Source organism: Protopterus annectens, chromosome 1.part0, assembly GCF_019279795.1.
Source record: "Protopterus annectens isolate FY-2018-M chromosome 1.part0, PAN1.0, whole genome shotgun sequence".
Classification (NCBI taxonomy): domain Eukaryota; kingdom Metazoa; phylum Chordata; order Ceratodontiformes; family Protopteridae; genus Protopterus; species Protopterus annectens.
Window position 1 is genome coordinate 1,211,226,577 of NC_056725.1, and position 17,405 is coordinate 1,211,243,981.

General features: G+C 37.0%; 1 protein-coding gene across 1 annotated transcript in view; it reads left to right on the forward strand.

Annotated features, from left to right (window-relative positions):
* The window catches only part of GAL3ST1 (galactose-3-O-sulfotransferase 1), a 988,179-nt gene that overhangs the window by 331,671 nt on the left and 639,103 nt on the right, over positions 1-17,405 (forward strand). Inside the window, exon 2 of the mRNA XM_044065711.1 lies at positions 7,227-7,307. The gene's annotated coding sequence lies outside the window, so the exon portion shown is untranslated. The remainder of the gene's footprint in view (positions 1-7,226; positions 7,308-17,405) is intronic.

A 17,405-nucleotide genomic window follows, 5' to 3' on the forward strand; every position in this document is an offset into this window, starting at 1 on the left:
GGAGGTTGAATGTGCTGAATAGATCTTAAAGATGCTTTCCACATAAAAATTGTGAAGCCATCCAGAAGGCATCTTTGCTTCTGGCTTAGTGCCAATCATTTCCAGTTTTGATCATTGCCATTCAGTTTCATCACAACCCCCCCCATTTGTTTGCAAAGTGCATGTTGGTAGTCACAGCTCATATGAAGCTGCAAGAGATCCATATGTTCCTATACCTAGATGATTAGCTCCTTGTCACCACAAAAATCTTATTTCAGCATGAGACTGTTTGCTTCTTTTGTGTCTGCCCTTGGGCATTTCAGCGAATCTCTCAAAGTCCAAGCTGCAGCCCTCTCAAAGTCTCAGGTTTGTAAAATGCCATCTGGACATGACGTTAATAATTACAAAATATCAAAATGACATACTTTTTCTCTCTCTCTCTGTCCAAGCCGTTATTCCCAAACTTCTTCAGGAAACCTCCCCTCCAATTTCTCTGACTTTTCAAGTATTAGGTATGATGGCAGCCACAGCTGGGCTAGTCTGTCTTACCAGATTCCACATGAATGTGTTTCAGTGGTCCTTCAGTGTCCAGTGGTTTCATTTTCTACACCACTTTAGTCATCCCGTACGTCTTTCCTCAGTCCAGAGATAACATGTACTTTGGTGGATTCAGTCTACTACTGTAAACAAGAGAAGAAATGTCTTCACTGACTCTGGCATCAACTACAGTCTTTACGGATGCCTATTCTGTGGGGTGGGCTATTCTGAGGGGAGGACAGTCCAATGGATGTGGTCTCAACAAGAACCCCATATTCACATCAGTGTCTTGGAGATGAGGGCTGTTCTCCTAACATTGCAGGCTCTACAGGACTTACTTCCTCATGGTGTAATCTCAGGCGGGTCTATATCAGTTCATCAAAACATCTGAAGTTCGAACACCATATGTTCGAATTTCAAATCACGAACTGCAAAAACATCAAAGTCTTAAAACAGCAATTTTTTTCCCCAGGGAAAAAAAATCGCTGTTCCAAGAAACACACATGCAATACAAACACACCAAAACAATATCAATCCACACACATACACTCAAAATCCTACATCTAACCCTACAGTAAACTGTACATACACTACTACCTATCCACTTACCTTAACCCAAACCCTAACCCTAAGGTCCATCACTATCGCACACTCACCTGACCCGCGCCCTAACGGTAACTCACCTATCCCACCCTAACCCTAAAGTCTTTCACTATCGCACACCCACCTCACCTGCGCCCTAACCCTAACTCACCTAACCCGCACCCTAACCCTAACATCCACACAATCGCACACTTACGTGAACCCGACTCGTAACTTCCCACCACAGTCCTGACACTAGCGAAGCCACAGAAACGGCCCACCCTGGGAAAGAATCTGGTTGGCCGCGGCTTCGCGATTACCAGTGTTCCAACTTTACAGTTCGAACATCTGGCATTCGATATTCAGCCATTTCAACGGACTAATATAAACCCATCTCAGGCCACATGGAAGACACTTCAGTGGTGTGGTATATCAACATGCATGCATGACTCATTCACGTCCTGTCGGCTGAAAGGCCATGAGAGGTTGGCAGTGCGCAGTGTCTTCACAGTGCTTTCTGACTGCAGCACACATTCTAGATTGGACCAGCCTTCTAGCAGACAGACTCAGCCATTGCATCTTTATGCCTCATGAATGATTCCTCAGTTCATCAGTAGCACAGATGATTTTCTTGCTACAGGGACCACTCTTGCTGCAACCTTTTCAAATCTCCAGTCAGATACAAGTACAGCAGCTACTTTGTTCTAATCTCTCCACATAGATGGATGCATAGGAATGCTTGGCCCCCTCTTTGGCCTTTCGGGTGCCTTTATTCCCCCCTTCCTCTCATGATGAAGATCCTATAGAAAGATTCACTGTGTAAGACCCTGATTATCCTCATCACCCCCTTTTGGCCCAGGCAAGTTTGTTTCTCCATGCTCTGGCCTCACCTCAAGAACCAGCCCTGGCTGCTGAATCCATTTGCAGATGTATTATGTCACCTCTCTGGCATGTCTCATCTGGACATATATTCTCTGAAATTAACTGCATGGTTTCTACAGTTGTAGTGATGGCTCAAGACTCTTCTTTTTCTTCCAAGCTCATTCAGATTATCTCCACCTCTCAGAAAGAGACCATTTGAAAGATTTTTACTTAGGACAGTATAACAAGGACTTGACCCCTTTTTGGGCTCCCTTCCTTCATTCCTACAGCTTCTAGCAGTCTTATTTGACTTTGGCTGTGGTTATTCCACTGTCAAAGTTCAATTAGCAGCTGTATCCAATGTTCACCAAGGCTCCCATTCTGCATCTTCAGCATTCCAAAAGGTTTGCAAAGCCTTTCTATAAAAGACCTGTCTTTTCAGACCCCTACCCCATGAAAGACTCCTGCCTCCATGGGACTTAAATTTATTCTTAGAGGACATTTACTTAAGCCCCCTTCAAATCTCCTGTTATTTCAGCTTAAAGTATCTGTACTAGAAATCTTTGTTTCTGATCACTCTTAACATCCTCCAGGAGGATTTCCAAATTACATGCTCTCTCCTATAGACCCCCATCTAGTTTTTTCATAATGATAGAGTTTTTTTATAGATTCATAGATTAGTACTAGGCTAACTGCCTTTGTGGGCCATTTTAAGACTAGCCAATTACCCCATGTAAGAATCAAACCCTGCACCTTCTGTTTGTAAGGTAAACACCTTAACCATTATACCAACCTTCAGAAATAACTCCTTCTTTTTACTTAATGCCACATCAGAATTGGCCTCAAGCCAAAGTATTTTCCTTCCAGTGCTTTTTACCAACTATAACAATAGAGGAGAGTTTCTGCTTCACTTTTGGGTTTTCATAAACAATTACAGTGTTACCTGCATTGCAACAAAGACCTCTGTGGAGAGATCTGGGCAAAGTAGCTGCTGTACTTGTATCTGGTTGGAGATTTGAAAAGGTTGCAGCAAGGCTGGCCCCTGTAGCAACTCTTTGTCTCCTACTCCTCCGCTGAGCTGGGTTCCAAGGATCTCCAAGATTACTCTGTCCAGATGGCTATCAGATTGCATTACACACATTTATTCCATCAACAACAAAACTGTTGCCAAACCTGAAGTGCATTCTACAAGGTCCATACAACTTCCATGACCGCCTTCAGAAATTCCTTAGTTGATGACATTTGTGCTCTAGCAACATAGGCAACATTGCATACATTTTTCAAGTACTATAAGCTGGAATTGATCAAGATGTTCCATTGGATGCACCATCCTCAAAAGTATATACCCAAAGAGTAAATTGCTAGGGATTTTGTCTCAATAGTTAAGATGAATGGATGAAGATACGGAAGATGTATGCTTACAATAATGCTGAAGTTTTTGCTACCCCACTCAGTGCACCCGGAGATCCCACCTAACCTTCCCCTTCAGTTTGTTGCTTCCAGACAGACCTGGTAGACCTAAGCCTGAAACCTTTACTCCAGTTATCTCTTGCCTTTTCCATTGTCAGCATATCATATTTAGGGGCAAACTCAACCTGAGGGTCTGAGAGGATACAAATGCATTGTGTAAGAAGGGAAGAGCTCAAGCTCTGGAGAACACTGAGGTAGGTGCCAACTTGATCTGCCATGAGGGTGAATAACTCAACAGTTCAGGCAGATGGAGTAAAATAACAAAGATCCTGAGTTATGGTAAGTGCATAACTTCTGTTTGTTAATTTACTGACTAGAAATGTATGTATTCTTTACTAATTTTCCATCTTTTGCATTTCAAATCTGTTGCTTTATAATTGTATACAACAATTTGCCTTTTTTATGACATGCCTTTGTAAAAAAATGCTGCTATGATACAATTTATAATGTGTTTTGAGCTTTTCCCCTGGGCCTCCACTGAAATAAAAAAGATATTTGTACCCAGTCAGACTTTCCCAGTAAACAAAAAAAATTAAAAATAATTTTATTTTTAAGAAAAGAAATAAAAACATACTGAATACACGAAACATTAATTTAAATGTCTTCCACGTAAATTACATTAAAACTAACAACCCAGGAACATACATATTTGATTTAGAAAATTAAATTCAAAACATTGATGTAATGTAATCCCATTAAAGGAGTACCACACCCACAGACTCAAAAAACATGTTTAAAACATTATGGCATGATGTTTCCTACACTTTAACAGCACTCTGGGATTATTTACAGGATTTTAAATATTTTTATATGTAATTCCAGACTCTGACCACCTGGAGGCTGGCATATTGACGTGGTTTGGATAAATCAAGTTGCCATCCAGTATCCCAGAAATCATTGTTTGGCTCAAAAATGTTACATCATGCAGGCCTCCGTTTGCCTAAAGTTCCTGTCATTTCATAGATGTTGCATGTGTACAAAGTACTGAGTAAAACAGAACATTGTAAGTAACATTTCCTGCTGCTGGATGACTACCTAAAACAGAAACAGTGCAAATGCCACAGAACACACTCAAAGTGCTGTTTACTGCTGCCTTTTTTTCTAATTTAGTTTAAATGGCACTCATTTGTGAGACAAGGAATTCCAGTCCATTTACTTCTCCCCTCCCCCATAACACTTAGCTTCCCTAGCTGTCAAAGTCATGAGGGTAATTTGACCTGGTAATTCCATTGATTGGCAGATCTCAGCAGGGTGCTTGACTCATGTAATTTAAACTTTGCTCTAGCATTTCCTTTGTTAGACGGGACATTTTTTTTGCTGCACTATAGCCATGGCCTTACTTGACTGCAATCACATCCAGTAAGGTCTTGCACCAAGGAGCTAAAGAATAAAACATTTATACTATTAACCAGTTTAGATCTTTATTAATTTAAGTGTTAAGGTATCACTTCATGCTTCCACCATGTTAAAAATTGAGATTTACATGTGCAAAGTGTGTTGGTATGCAGTGTTTGCCTTCATATGTTTTTACTCCACTGGTTGGTTTGCAAAAACAACCTTTTGCAGTGTCCCTGGATTTGTCTTTGTACATACAAACCACATTGCTATATTTTCCCCTTCCCTTTTCTTGTGTCCAGAAGTCACTTATAACAAAGTCAATTTTTTATTGATTTTTTTATTTTAAATAAAGGACATCAATCAGATAATGGATGCCACTGCAAAGAATCATTGTTGAAATATTTGTGCATGGACAAAATCCCTTACTAAATCTATTTGCCAGCCTCCAGTTTAATTGGTGCTATGGCATTAATATACTGGTGTGTTTGCTCATGCCTTCCAAATATCTCCACCATTACATACCAGTTTTGCAGTGTAGTAACCACCCGACATGCCCATACAACTTTAGACATCAATATGCAGCTACTCCTGTTCATGTGAGTATGTGAATTCATTTTCAGACTTAAGGTGTGGAAGCTGCACTGAATAATTTTAGGTGCTTGTTCAGGTTTCACTAAATCTATTTGCCAGCCTCCAGTTTAATTGGTGCTATGGCATTAATATACTGGTGTGTTTGCTCATGCCTTCCAAATATCTCCACCATTACATACCAGTTTTGCAGTGTAGTAACCACCCGACATGCCCATACAACTTTAGACATCAATATGCAGCTACTCCTGTTCATGTGAGTATGTGAATTCATTTTCAGACTTAAGGTGTGGAAGCTGCACTGAATAATTTTAGGTGCTTGTTCAGGTTTCACATGGTGCTTGTTTAGAGCTACTCTCATGTTAAGCCACTATGAATATGTTACACTGCCACCTCTGATACCAGGGTAATGTTTTAATCTTTCTATTCCCACAATGCATACTAGCAGTATCTGGTGCAAATACAGCAGAGAAGTATGCAAGCGATACACCACCTACGCATCATTTGCCGTGCAGAATGTACAAGTATGCATACCAAATTTCTGTGTTTCCAAACATTGGTGCTACTACACTACTACTGAATAAAATGAACAGCACTCAGGCAGGGGGAAGGACAAGGGAGCCATGATATCACAGAATGGTTGGGTCTTATTATTTTAGTTAGAATCAGATGATGGCTGTGGTGATGTCACTTTGGGGGAGGGAACTGATTAAAAAAAAAAAAAGTACCTGCACTGCCTGGCCTCGATGATGTCAGTAATTGGGCAACTCCAGCAAGCTTTATTCAAACGTTAGAGAATCATTATGTAAGTGAAACCATCACAGTATGAGAAGGTAGGCTTCTGTTACAGAAGTAAGGGGAATTATAAAAATTGTAATTGCTTTATTGTTGTTGCTTTACAGAGGACAATGTAAATAGGGAGGAAAAGGGCTGTGAAGTTGAGGAATACATTAGAGAAACCTGTTGTACTCCTTTAACTGACATACTGTTCTCTACAGTCTAGCCATTTTTAATTGAAGTGGGCATGAAACTTAAGCCCTGGTCTAAATAAAAAAAAAATATGCCCACTAATCTCACCTGCCAAACTAATATACAATTTTCTAAATAGTCTTCCACATGCATGTGCAGAATTCTTTAATATTTTATCACATGATATGTTGCTCTACTGTGATTGGCTTTTCCTGTATTTAAATGCAATTTAAACATATTTACATGAGATACTTAAGAGGTCACATAAAAGATGAAAGTGCTTAATATTTTTATGAATACAATTTTATTATATTTGGTATCAATGGCAGTGCGGAGTTCAGTGAATAGTAATCTTGTGAAGTGGAGTGCTTTCCTGTTTGTAAATGTTTGAGATGTTTGCAGCATGCTAGGAGTCAGGTGCTGGTCAGCAGTATGCAAAGGGACTGGATGAAAGGGTCTATATCATATGAGTGAATCGCACAAATTGTGAACGCTCATAATATCGAACGTACCGGACCTCGAACTTCCTATTGTGGGGTGCTGCACCCCCCCACTAAATATATATTTCAAATCCAAGATTGTACTACAGTGAGGAAAGTGCAAATATCCCATTCTTCACTGTACCGCAATCTCAGAAAAAGCACTTCGTGGTCCGGTACGTTTGATATTATGAGCGTTCTCAATTTGTGCGATTTGCTCATATGATATTGACCCGGATGAAAACTGATGGCAGTAAAATGCCTTGATTTGATGTGTCTGCATGATAGATATTTGTTGGGTTTATATATAAGGTCATATAAAATGTGCTTAGGAAAGCCAACACTTTCATGATTTAGCCATGATAAATGAAGTAAAAGAACCTTAACTTCTGTTTTGAACTTATAAGTATATTTCTCTTTCAGGTTTTCAAATGCTACAAGGTGTGGAGGCCACTTTCGTTTTTCTGTTATATCAGATTTATATTTATTCAGCGAGATGCTCAGGTCAGTCGTCTGCATGCATTTTCTTATTTGTGTAAAGTTAACTGTCAGCAGTTATTGTTCAGCATACTGGGAATCATTAGCAATAATGGTCACTTAACTCGTTGACCCTTTCTGACTGAATCCAGAAACTAAGCCTTACCTCCTTTGAAGTGAGGAGGCAAAGTAATGATCCAAAGAGAAGAATATTTTTTCTACTAGAAGTGACATTTTAAATAGATCAGTTGTTTGTATAACTTTTTGTCAGTAAAAGGCTTTGTAACTTTAGTGAGTGTAAGCAGTGTGCAAATGACTCCACCATATTAAAACCTTGCAATATAACTTTTTTCTTTACATTAATAGATTTATACTAAATAGTTTTATTATGCCAGCAGTGGAAATTTGGAGCAAATCCACAATCTGCATAATCAAAAAAAATATGCCAATGATCTTTAAACTGCACCCACAAAAGTAATATGCAGTTATTAACAACAGATGTGTAAATTATACAGTGCCTGTAGGTGGAAGAGGTATTTCACCTTACAAGCACTATTACCATAATTTGAAACACTGGTAGTGTCACTGTCTGGATGAGATCCTTAAAATGTGGCAGTCATCCTTTTCATAGATTTCTCTGAAGAAATACCTTTGCTAAAATTCTGAGTGCATAATGTAAAAAAAATGTAATATCACATCTGTGTTTGAGTGGTAACCCACGCTACATTCTTTCTGCTGTACTCGCAAATTATGATGTACTGTGCCATCACTGTTGTCATATTTCAATATTTTAACATACTATAGACAGGCAGACCTACGCAAGCTGGATGCTTGTTACAACAAAATTGCTAAATTTGCCACTGGAACCTCCTACCGCAGCCATCATTGTATCTCCCTTAAAGAACTAAACTGGCTAGAAATCCCACAACTCCTTCACTTTAATCAACTCACCCTCGCTCATAAACTTAACCGCCCCCATAACATCCCTTCCCTTCAAACCCTTCTCCAATGCTATCACTCCACTAGGCCCCTAAGATCAAGCAACAAAAATCAACTCACTGTTATCAAACCCAAAAACTCAGCAGGAGAAGCCACATTTTCATGTACCATATCTAAACTTCGGAACAATCTTCCACCCTCTATAACTACTCTACCTTCCAGCAGCCTTTTCAAAACTGGGCTCAAATTCCACTTAAATTTGCACTGGCTTTGTCCTTGTTCTAATCCAGACTAACACCCCCACCCTTACCCCCCCACCTAGACTCTTAAATCAACTGTACAGTCGCCACTACTAAGCACAGTCAGAATTAGCTAGTTGTCTTTACATACTTTAAAATCTTGTCTGACAACTTTGTTACTAATATTATAAACGACAAAAAACTATCTTAACTTGCAACATTTACTGTATATATTATTGATAATCAATATCTTGTTTTTGTATTAAAGCCAGCAACCTATACTGTTGTTTACTATTGCTGCAACTTTGTATATCTATTTATCATGTACATGATGTGGAGGTTTTCTCCCCGGACATCTGCTGAAAAAGGACCTGCGTCCAGTCGGAATTTCCCAGTAAACAAATATAAATAAATAAAAGTAAAAACATGAGCTTTTCAAAGTAGTATTTTTATATAATCCTACCTGTAAATATAAGTGATGAATTTTTCATTTTAATTTGGAAAACCATTCAGCTTTTGCACATCCATCCATTCCTCTAGTTTCTAAATCACTTATCCTGAGTGTAGTATATGGGGGTGGATAACTTTAAATGCTAATGACTAACTGCAGAAAGTGTGCCTGTCATGCGATACAAATTCCCTCTAAATGCCAGTCTGAATAAACACCTCACAGAGACTGAATCTCATTTCCACAGTCTCTGCTCTCTACTGAGAGTACCAACAAATACACAGGTATTGCATAATGTCGGAAGTGGGGAAATACATTTGCAGACAATAAGAAATGCATTTGTTTTCATGAGTTTGGAAGTATAAAATTATAAGTCACAGTAGAAAACACTCCATCTGCAGCTGTTAGGAATCCTTTTGCTGTAGGAAAATTTAACAGAAAACTGTTAATGTTTGATTCAGGAATGCGTTTTATTCCAGTGGGAATGGATTACCTGACAAGACAAAAAAGATAACACTCTTGAAGAGGTGAAAAAAATGCAACAGTTAGGAGATCAGGAATTATTGTGAGCTTAGAAGTAACATGACATATATTCACCAGTTGTTTTTAATAGGGGGAATAGGAGCAGTAAGTACTGAGACTGGATATTTATTTTATTGATTTGATGAATTGTGGCACGGAATGTCAATTTTGGTGAGTTGCCTGATTCATTAGTTAAGAGACCAAATATTTTATTGTAATAGATATGGTCACACAAGGGGCAAGCTGTAAAGAGAAACAGACTTGACCTTAAAAAAGTGTGGATGCTTGCAAAGCAAGTGAACTTACTAGTAGATTGTTTAAAGAATTAACAGAAGAAATTGTTATTTGTAAGGTACAATGTCAGTTAAAAAGACAAACATAAGAAATAAGGTAATAATTAAAAAGAAAGTCATACAGGAATGTATTGTATTGTATATTGGTGACAATGAGAACCATGAGGTGCAAAAAAAACGTATGTGTAGCTGAAAATCAAGACTGGACAGGTGTAGGTTTAAGCATGAGAGGAGGCACTGTCCTGCTTTTAATCTGGTTTGTAGAGTATGTAGTAGAAGGAACTATTTCAAAAAGTGTAAAAGAAAAGCCAAGTGTGGTTCAAATATGTGCCTATTGCTAAACAGAAACATGAAAATAAATTGCACCAACTAATTTTTCTCAGGTACTGTTAGAATGAAAAGAGTTGATAAAGTGAAGTCTGAAAATGCATCTGAGCATTGAGACAAGGATGTGAGTTGGGACTGTTTACAAGAAATGCTATGAATTAATTAAGCAATAACCGATGACGTGGTGTGGTATTGAAGATTTACTCATGGTTCGTGTGGTTTAATCATGAGGGCGAAGCCCGAATGATTAAATAAAGCCAACTGTGGGTAACTTTCAGTAAACCACAACCACTGAATCAGTTATTGCTATTATACAATGACATTATTTAATAAAAAAAATATTTTTCTTAAATAATGTCTTTGTATAACAGTGTATTACTGTTCTTCCGTGGCTGGTGGTATACTGCTGCCTTGTTTTGATGTACTGCATGTGAATGGGACTTGCGTTTCCACACATGCCCAGTACATCAATGCTTTGAAAAGGAAGCAATGGAGAAAAGGAAGTCTCCATTTCTCCGTTTTTTTTTTTTTTTTATTATTATTATATGTTTGGGCTACTTTAGGGGTAGGAGAGAGAGACAAAATGGAGGAAATGCAAAGAGAATCAGGTGCGTGTCTTTAGTTTTAAATAACGTACCTGATTTTCTTTGTATTTCCTCAATGCTGCCTCTCGGGTATGTCCAGCATATGGACTATAGGTTTTATTTTTTAATTTTTGTTGAAAAAAAAATAAAAGTTTTGGAATATACGAACAGAAAGAAGTCTGGGTGACCGGACCTTTTTCTATTGGTATATTCTGGGATTTACAATAGGCACACTGGTTGGGCTGGCCAATCAGCATGCACATTTTTGAACACTAATGGCCAGTCATTGTATAATAAGCAGTATTCTGTTTAAACTTGACAGAAATGGAGAGTGTAATATTTTATTGTAAGATACTTTTGGAGCATCTTCACATAGCAGATATATCAATTAGAACACGTTTACTAGAGATGCTTGAAGGACTGTTATAAGAACTAGAGATTATTTGGTTAGTACTACATTTACCAAAGTACAAGAATTTCAAAGCTGTTCTGATACTGACTTTGAAATGTACTTCTTTAAAAAGCTATAGTGAGAGGCTGACCTGACCAAAAAAAAAATCACCTGTAAGTAAAGCAGATCAATCTTATTTTAGTTCAAAGAAGCAATGAGTTTTGTCAGAAGTGAAAAATAATAGATCCAATGTCATCTTGTCTGTCCTGTGGGTTACTGGATCTGAAGCCAGCCATCTTAGAGTTGCTTTTAGCTGTTCTTGATATCCTCTACTCTAGTTAGTAATATTTTTTCTTTATTAATGCCTTTATTGAATTATCACTTAAGACATATGTAAACATACATTTATATAAAAGAAAACAATTCATATTAACATATTCCTGGTTACAAACATTATGCATCACATATGTTCTTTTTTTTTTGTAGAATTGTTATCAGTCCAGTATTACATAAATTGCTGTATTCCTGTCTTCTTTTATATCTTACTGTTCCTCCTCTAAAACATTATTCTGCATGTATTATTCCCTCAATTTCCATTTTTTAATGTAATTTGCTCCTATGCTTTTCTTAAGATCCCACTTCGGGTTCTTTTACCTCTGTTACAGTATTCATTATTTCAAATACTGCTGTTTTAGGCTTTTACTTCCATTTGTGTTGGGTTTTTTTTTTTTGGCAGGCAGTATGTGTAGGCAATTCATATATTGTATCACAGCTCAAAAGAGCACTATTTCCTTAGTTATTGATTTGTTCATCCAGTATTTCTGACAGAGTACTCTGTATGGAATATGTAAATGCTGCCACCTCATTACACTACCAGAACAGATGTTTCCAGTTACCTTTTTCTTCCCCATCACACATCCAACATTTGCCATCTACCTGAGAAAATAATTCTTAGATTTCTGCTTGGGGTAAAAAATACTAATGTAAGCTCTTCCAAGCAAAACCCTAAATCTTTTAGACTTTGTTGTATACTTTGGAGCCAAACATATATCCTCCCATTGTTTGCTTATGAATTGCTTATCTAGTCTCTCTTCCCAATCTTTTATAACCGCCACTGAGCCCTGTAGTTGTAGCACAATATTTTTATGTGCCCTACTAATTATCTATTTTTAACAGCAGCTTCTGTTCTAGATTCAGCTAAAAGTTCTACCAGACCACATCTTTCTCTTAGGATTCCCTTATCCCTTTCTCTTTGCCTGTATTCTGACTGAATCCCTAGGGAATCCATAGGGAAGGCAGTCTCTAGCTTGCAGTCCAAATGTCTTACTGGCTTCTCGCCATTATGTTACCTTCCCCTCTCTAGTTATTTGTTCCTAATACCTCAGATCCTTTGTCAATTTTCTCCAATAAATTTCAGCCCCCTCTTGCTTATTTTCTGTACCCTTAATTGCAGTCATCCCTATCAACAAAATCTCCTGTCTCCATTCTTTGTTAGTTCTTAGAATACTTTCTGCTGCTTTATGCATATAATGTTCTGTATGACTGCTGTTAATTTCCTTAAGGATCTGCATCCAAAATCTCCCTATTTCATCATCATCCCTTTACACTTTGAGTTGTAGCTTTCTACTTGTTATGCATATGTGTAGCAGTAAAATATCCCTTCAAATCAGGTAATCCTAAACCACTTCTGTTGGAAAGATCAACTTATCCCACTTGACCCTTGCCCTCTTCAACTCCCATTTACATTTCTTCAGCTGTTTATTAATTATTGCCCACAACTTCTCCTGTCATTGATAACATATGCCTGACCTGCATATAAACCTAAAGTGACTAAAAACATGCTTGTATTGCTATCCATATCCATAAACATGCCCTTCCAGATTTCCAGTTTTGTGTTATCTTTTGTTAAGTGTCTTCCCACATATCCTTAGTGACAGTAACAGAATCCTTAAATACTTCATTTTATTGTGTCCCCATAAATATAGGTATTGCTGGACCAATTCATGTGTGGGTACATAGTTTACACCTATAGCCCTTGTTTTATCTTCATTAATGTTATACCCCAGAAGGACTTGAAACTGTCTCAAGGTGTTCCACAACACTGAAATGTCATTTTTCTGGTTTTATTAGGTAAACATTAATATTGTCTGCAAATAAAGCCAGCTTTTCTTGATTACAATACCATATGTATCCTTGAATTTCTGAGTCCATTATTTTATTTGCTACTGACTATAAATATAAAACAAATAACAAAGGGGAAAGAGGACACTCCTGCCCGATTCCTCTGTTTAGACACAACTTGTCAGAGAGGAACCCTCCCACTTTAATTTTTGCCTCTGTTCCCCTCTTATATATCCTCCTACTTAACCTTATTGTATCAGGGAATGCAAATGCTTTCACTGCCCTACTCATAAAATCTCAGACTGCTCTGTTGAATGCTTTCCCTGCATCAAGACTCACTAACAGCTGAACAGCTGTAGTTTCTTACACTCTGTTTCCCTCGCTATCATTCTTGTTCTGTTAATGTTTGCCTCCCCTCCACAAAACCACATTGATTCATATCTGTCAAGTTTGGCAACACCTTTTCCATTTCTTTGGCTATTATAGACATAACCACTTTATGATCATGGTTTAAAATTGAAATGGGCCTATATGAAGCTCTCTGTGATGGGTCTTTACCGTCTTTGGGTATTACATCCACTACAGCTTTCTTCAAGGGCATTTCCCCTTCTTTTAAAATACTGTTAAACAAAACCTTCATGATCTTTATCACTTTCTTCTGTCCTAACTTCCAAACTTCCACAAGGATTACCCTCTGTTCCTAGAGACCTTCCTGCAGATTGATTGTGTATCAACATTTTTAACTCATCTCCTCATATCTTAACTGTTAATTGTTAAGCCTTGTCTATCTCTAGTCGTGGCATACTTAAGTCTTCCATAAATATTTCCATTTATGCTCTTTCTTCATTTCTACATTTCTCTGGTCTGTATTAACTTTCATAAAATTTCTGAAATATTTCTAATACCTGTAAAGGATATCTGGTTATTTTTCTAATTATATGCTTCCTAAGTCTGGCAGCAACCCTTTCTATTTTCTGTTTGCCTGACTCATGCATAAAGTTTTTGTGGTTTGGCTTTATTATCAAAAGCAGTTGCTTGTTTAACAGCAATCTTTCTAAACTCATGCATATTATCCAGATATTCCGTTATTTTCTCTTTAGCATTCAACAATTGTGCCAGTTCTTGTTCTGTGAGATTTTTCTTATTCTACAGTACTTTAACCTTTGCCAGCCCCTCTAAATAATTCCTGTTACGTCTTAACCATATCTCTTTTTCTTTTGTCTGTACCCTATTTGTAAACTCCACTTTCATTTTATCCCAATCACCAGCTATAACTTCTGTAATGAAATAAAGAGAAGTAGACCACCACGATAAAATCCACAGTTTATTGAAACAAGGATAAGCGCTTTCGCGTGCACGAACTGCACGCTTCTTCAGATCTAATACATTTACTATCTAAATCCATTTATATAATGAAAGGGAATGGCTAATCCTTTCTGAATACATCAGGTGTAACAACTAATCAATCAATCAATCAAACAATCAAACAATTTAAAACAAAGGGTGTATCCTTTCTTCCATACTAAAAACTCCTAAAAATGCTTCTATATTACATCTTGGTTTAAATAAATAAATAAATGCTGAACCAAAAACTTCATTAGCAATATAGAATATACATACATACATAATATTTAAGAACATTCACTAATTCCATTATGTTCAGGTATTAACAAGTAAAATTTTGACAAATAAATTAACTAGCCTACATAAACAAAACCAAAGCCATCTACTGACTTTGTTGTATAACACATGACTCTAACTGAATCTACCCATAAACATATAGAAGTGCTCAAGATGCTATAACCATTGAGCTAATACTAGCTAAATGCAAATGTTCAATGTTTAACAATGAAGACATATATACAATAAAAAGGGGAGGGAAACAGATACTGAAGTCCTCCTGATGGTCCATAGTAAACGAATCAGTGGATGACAGATACTATATGAACAAAACTGTGTAAGAAAGGCTGTGTAAAAAATGAAGCTGTGTAAACAAAAGTACTACTAGAAAAATACTGAGAAAAATATATATGCTTGTTCACTTATGCACCTTTAAGGCAGACCTAATACTTACATAAGAATTGAGGCCAGGAGGATAGTGTGCCTTCAATTTTAGGATCCAACCTAATTCTATGAGTTCCAGTTCATTAAAATTGTCCCCTTTCCTCTTATTGGGGTTTTTTTTCTGCAGTACCTTAAAACTAAAAGTATGTTCTGGATATTCTAGTATATGTTTAACTAGAGCATTCTTGTTATCTAGCTTCTTAATATCATATAAATGATCATATATCCTATCTTTTAGGCGTCTTGTGGTCATGCCTATATAAAATGCTTGGCACATTCTACAATTTGCCATATATATAATATTCATGTCTTCACAGCTTGCTATATGTTTCGGTTCATATTTAAAATCTAGATTAGGGTGTATAAACACTTGATCGGTAGAAATCCAACTACACATATTACATTTGCCACAAGGATAGGTGCCCAGTCTCTTACTGTTGTTAATTTGAGTATTTACCGACCCTTCATATTTCTCCACACATAAAATCCGCCTTAAATTTTTACTATTTCTGTATGTAAAAGTAGGTTGATTACCTATTATTTTTCTTATGTCACTATCCATGGTTAGGATGTGCCAATTCTTGGATATGACACCTGTGATATACTTAATGTCACTGGTGAATTTAAGTACAACACTGATCCTGTGTGTACCCAAGTCTCTAACATACTGCTTGTATGGTCTCGGCTGAACCCTATCTGTTGTTGACATACTATCTTCCTTTGACATATAGGAAGACTTGATCTTATTTATCATTTCACTATCATAGCCCCTGTCAAGAAACAATTGTTCTAGGGCATGATATTCCTTATTCAATTCTTCTGAATTGTCACATAATCTGCTAACCCTAATGAATTGGCCCTTGACTATATTCCTAAAAATAAATCTAGGATGCATACTATCAAACCTTAAAATGGTATTTCTCCAACAAGGTTTCCTATAGAGAGACGTAGTAAGTCTCCCTTCTCCATCTTTACTGATAGTGATATCTAGAAAATTGATGTGTGTAACCAAAGCCTCCATGGTGAACCTTAAAAACTCCGTAGTCAATTCAAATTCCTCTACAAAAGTAGAAAGTTCTTCAATTGTCCCTTCCCAAAAGAGTAGGACGTATAACTTCTGATGAAATGTATGTCTTCCCTAATAATTATCGAAAAATTTCTACTACCCATTTCTTAAATCCTTCTCTTTTTAACAGGTGATTGGATAAGCTCCAGTGTCTCAATATTTACTTCATTAGTCTGCATTTTTATCTTAGTTGTTATTGGCACATGATCTGAAATAGTTATTAAATGTTTGTCAAAGCTTTCAATTAAATGCACATGTTCTGTGAAATATAATTTCTGTCTAGTCTAGCTCAGTTATTGTACCTTTAGAGAATAATATGTAACTTCTCTCCAGGATCCTGCTACTGAATTCACATCATCCATACACATATTTTCCATAAATTTCTTCAGAAATCTACCCTGTTTTGTTATATTTTCCCTTCTGTGTCCCCCAGATACATACATCCTCACTGTGTGCCAATCGAATGCCAATCCCCACCTATAAGTAATACTCCTTGCTGATTATTTCTCCCAAAATTTTCTTCAGCCCCATAATAGCAGTTTTAGGTGGAATATAAATATATCATATCATAATCCTCCTTCCTTACCATTAGTCCCTTACTACCACAAATCTACCATTATTGTCCCTTTTCCCTCTTCTATCACTATTGGAGTGCCTCTAAGAATTAGTATAAATACTCCCCTTTTCCTTTATTCCTCATACTCTTGCTGAATATTTCTCCTGAAATACTTTATCAACTTCACATCCTTATTTCTTTCAAATTGTGCCTTCTGTAGCATTGCTATTTGCACTCTGCATTTCTAAATATAATTCACTATTCTTTCCTTTTTGTCTATATTTGTGATGCCATTAAAATTCCAAAATAATATGGATAGTGCAGCCATTATGATAAGAAGTTATTATTTCCACTTGCTATATATGACAACTTCTTTAAATGTCTGTTTCCAGCTTTTGTTTTACATGCACCCACTAATGTTTGGCAGGTTGATCTTTTAAATAGTTCATCTGATGTTGTCAGTCTTCATTTATCCTTGACCTTTGGGCCTCTATTCCAATCCTTAGAACCGGCTTGGCCTTTATATAGCCCATGCAAGCCAAAAACTCTCAAGCTAAGTCTGTACCCACAACACC